Consider the following 4,166-nt stretch of genomic DNA (forward strand, 5'->3'; position numbering starts at 1 on the left):
GCCTAGAGATGCCAAGTCTGAGAAGCCACATATGGCTGCAACGAGCATAGAAGGTGGGGCAGAGCAAGTGCTATAGAAAGGGAGCATTGCAGATGCTAAAATGGGGAGATAGAGAAGGCCAAGGTTTGCATTCCGGGAGTGAGCACTGCATCCATTGTGGATGCAGTAACGAGGAGCTCAGAAGAAATAGAAAGGAAAGGTGTTGTAAGGGGCTAATGTTGGGTGTTCAAGCAAGGGAATACATGGTAGCCACAACCTGCAGGAAATGGAGGGGAGGGCAACCCAAATGCTATGGTGATCGGGAAGCGAAGGGGAATAATTTTCTTGAGACCCATCATTATCCTTCCCTTTTTTGAAAGTTATTCCAGTGATATTTGCCTATGTTTATCCCCAAATTGTGTTAGTCTTCTCCCTCACTCTCATGTTTACTTGTTGATTAATTGTTTGCCAAAGTATATGTGAGCAAGGACGGGTGGTGTATGCAACAAAGATTGGAGTTGGTTGTAAAGCTAGTGCATGTTGTAGACTTAGAAAGTTCAAGGAAATATTGGTGTCTTTCGAAGATGTTGCAAGTGATGGTGTGTGAATATTGAATAGCATAAATCTAGGTGAGGGTGAGGTGATGGGTGCTATGATTGTATGCAGTTAAGGCTGGTTGGGTACGGGCTTGGGCATTGAATGTTTGCAGATCAGGAGTTTAGGTGTGTGTTTACTAGGGGATAGGGGTGCTGTGAGATCATTGGGCTATAGAGAGGCATTCACTGAGTGTGCTGGTGGTTTTCCCATTTCCCCCTTTCCATCTTGTGATGCCCCCACTGAGGATCCACTGATTGCTTCCTGACCAAGTGTTCGCGAATCAAGATGAAGCAGGAGTTTGGTCCAATGTTCAAAGGAGATGAAGATGCAGATGATTGGCTTGCCAATTTTGAGCTATTTATGCTGACAATACTGCGGATGCCAGGTGATGAAGCAAAGCTCCGGACTCTACCTTTGGTGCTGCGAGGTAAAGCAAAAGCTTGGTTTGATGGCTTAGAAGATGCACACAAGCATAATTGGATTGGATTTTGAGAGCACTTTCTACAAAGGTATCGAAAGGTGGTGTCGGCTTCAGAAGCAGATGCAAAGATCAAAGGTTTGCAATAGGACATAAGTGCAAATTTTGATGCTTTTGTTGATAGACTTGAAGCTTATTGGGGCGGTTTTGCGGCTGCTACCCAAGCAACAAATGGGGGATATTTTAAGCGGGAAAGGTTTCTATCTAGCTTGAATCCCTATGTTCGTGAGAGAGTGGACTATGAAGATCCAAGGACCTTTGATGAAGCTGTCAGAGTCGCCAGAGAAAAAAGTCGAAAGATGAAGAAGAAGATGGAGGCAGGATTGTTGCAGCCAGTAATCATGACAGCCAATGGACCCAGGCCCAAACAGATTGATGAGCATCAAGAGGTAAAGCTCCTTTTCTTATTGATATGAATGTGAAGCACGTGAAGCTGATGCCAGGCTAGAAAAGGTAGAAGAAGTGCCAATCAGGTCTCAAAAGATACAGAGGGGCATATTCAGAGTTCCACCTAGTTTGCTTCCTCAAGAGGACGAGGTGATAGAAGATATTAAAGAAGAGGTGTCAAGTCTAGAGCTAGCAACGAGGCTGACAACAAAGGTGCAAGAACTGGCAAGATCAGAAGAGGAGTCCGACATTTCTCATAGCTACAACAACAGTTTGGACACAGATAGCATGTGGGAGACAGAATCCATCTCTTCTAGGTATGAAAGTTATGATGTTTCTCATGTAGATGAAGTTGAGAAAGATGTATACGAGTCGCCTGCCAGCCAGCTAAAGGTCAAAGAGAAGTATAGTGTTACACCTTGTGTGAATTTTCCAGTCAAGCAGCCCTATCGAGTGTCTCGTGATGGTGAGTCCCTATTGGAGGAAGAGGTATGGTTTGATTGTGCATCCAACTTAATTGAAGAGCAGGTTGTTGAGGATGACTTGCAGGAGCTAGGAACAGAAGCAGTGGTAGGTCAAGTTGATTTGTCTATGCAGGGGGTGAGGCAACTTTGCCTTGATGGGCATGTCGAGGTGCACTTTGAAGTTTCGGAGTTTGTGTGTAGCCGTGGAGAGATAGCTCCGACAGATGACTCTATGGAAACTGGTATAGGTGCAACCTATAAGAGTGAGGCTCCATGCGAAGAGGAAGGTGCCACCAACCTTGCAGGTGATGAGGTATTTGATGAACAGGTTGAAGCTCTAGCAGGTCATGCTCTTAAGTTTGAAGAGTTGGTTTTGGTGCCAAGTTTAAAAGATGTGGATACAGGTATGCACGACAAACATGTTTGTCTGGCTATGCAGCAGGTGGAGGAAAATGGCAGGGTCTTGCTACTTCATGCAATGGATACATATGTTGTTCCAGGTTGCTTTGCAAGGGGTACTATGTAGGTCTCAGTGCTCATATGATAAAGATGATGATATGGAGAGTTCTCTAACAGATGACATGATAGCGGCTTGTGGTACTGGTGCTTCAAGTGTTCAAAAGTATGCTTATGGTTGGCACGAAGGCTTGTGGATGCAGGGTGACAAAGTTCCATGCTATGAAGAGCTGTTAGGGTGGCCTGTCTATTGGCCTACAAGTGTAAAGGAAGGCTTGAATATGAATGCTTTACAGGTGGATGGCCACGGCCATTGTTTTGTTTTTGATCCAGGTGGACTCTATGCCATGCTTGGGAAAGCGTTGAGCTTTCCATTTGATCCTGGAGGATGATACAACAGACAATCTTCTCTCTATATCTATCCTATCTATATAGACAGTATTCCTTATGCAGTCTATATATCTATGTTATAGCATTCTCTCTATACATACCTATTTTACCTAAATAATATTGTGGCTGAGCATGAATGCTCAACAAGGGGGTGGGCAATGATGGTGGAGCTAGATTTGGTCGACCCAGGGAGAAGCCAATAGCAGGTGTGTGGAAATCAATAGCATGATGGGGGAATGCTTGAACAGTTGCTAGATGCAGATTGCAGCAAATGTGATTGGGATGTGTATGCCAGATGTGGCTCTTAATTGGTCAAGCGCAATTTAGAAGCTTTGCCAAAAAGGGTGAGTGAGTATCACCAAGTGGTGGTGCCATGGTGTATGCAGAGTGGGTGCTCTAGCTGGGCAAGTTCAAAGCTTTTTGCGGGCTTGAAGGTCTTTATTTGACAAATCTTCAATTGGGTGACATAGCAATCATACCGCTCTTGGTGTGGTGCTTTTGGTCCGAGATCTATTGTGCAAAGAGCTGTATCCGATTGCTGTCCATGAACCGTAGACAGTGCAAGAGGAGGTTTTTTTTAAATTTAACGGGCATCATGTGGTGTGAGATCGGCTGGCGAGCATTGCCATAGGAAGCTGAGCAGCAGTTCTTTTAATATCATCCATTCAAGTCGACCATGGCGGGTGTGTGTAACAAGGCCAAGCTAGATATTTTTTTTGGCTAAAAAACCTTTGGAAAAAATGAATACGAGGGTGGCACTACTGCAGTACACTGCAGGTTGCATGGGAAAGTTGCCATTTGGAGGGAGTCACCACTTGCAAGGAGGAGCTGGACTTAATACAGGGCCTGAATTGGCAAGCGGGAGCCCTTGAGAGCTGGGAAGGGAGATAAGGCAGTGCATGGGATGCCAAGGGGAGGGGGCGGCAAGGACTTCAAGGGGGGCTACATGGCAGTGCCATATTTGGTTGGGAGGTAAGCATGGTAAGATGCCGTTTACGATAGGCAAGAGAGGATCCCATTTCCCCCTTTCCAACGTTTAAGAGGCACGGTTGCCATCCATAAACCATAAATATGATATGTGACTTAGTCTAAACTAACTAGTAATCTTGTGGCCATGTAGATTTGGGACATCTCGACTCTTGGCACAATGAGTCTTTAATTTCACTTCTCTTAATAAGAGGGAGTTGAGAGTTTCTTGACTTTCAAGACCACCCATCCTTGACTGGCAACCTGAGCCAATCCCCACTTTCCACCCCACACTTACACTTTTCATCCTGTTTTGTAATTACTACCACATTGTTTTATATATACAAACAACGTTTCTTAATCAATTCCAGACATAGATTCTTTTATACAGCCCTTCAAACAATACCAAAACAATTCAAACAAAGCCTAATAAAGACAGCCCTATAATT

The 4,166-nt window shown here is 44.6% G+C and overlaps 2 pseudogenes; both read left to right on the top strand.

Moving 5' to 3' along the window:
* The first annotated feature begins 861 nt into the window (after positions 1 to 861).
* Positions 862 to 1,357, top strand: LOC147452123 (uncharacterized; annotated as a pseudogene).
* A 371-nt stretch (positions 1,358 to 1,728) lies between these two features.
* Positions 1,729 to 3,945, top strand: LOC147452124 (uncharacterized; annotated as a pseudogene).
* The last annotated feature ends 221 nt before the right edge of the window (positions 3,946 to 4,166 follow it).

This window comes from Adiantum capillus-veneris, chromosome 8 (assembly GCF_014529385.1).
Source record: "Adiantum capillus-veneris isolate H3 chromosome 8, ASM1452938v2, whole genome shotgun sequence".
Lineage (NCBI taxonomy): Eukaryota > Viridiplantae > Streptophyta > Polypodiopsida > Polypodiales > Pteridaceae > Adiantum > Adiantum capillus-veneris.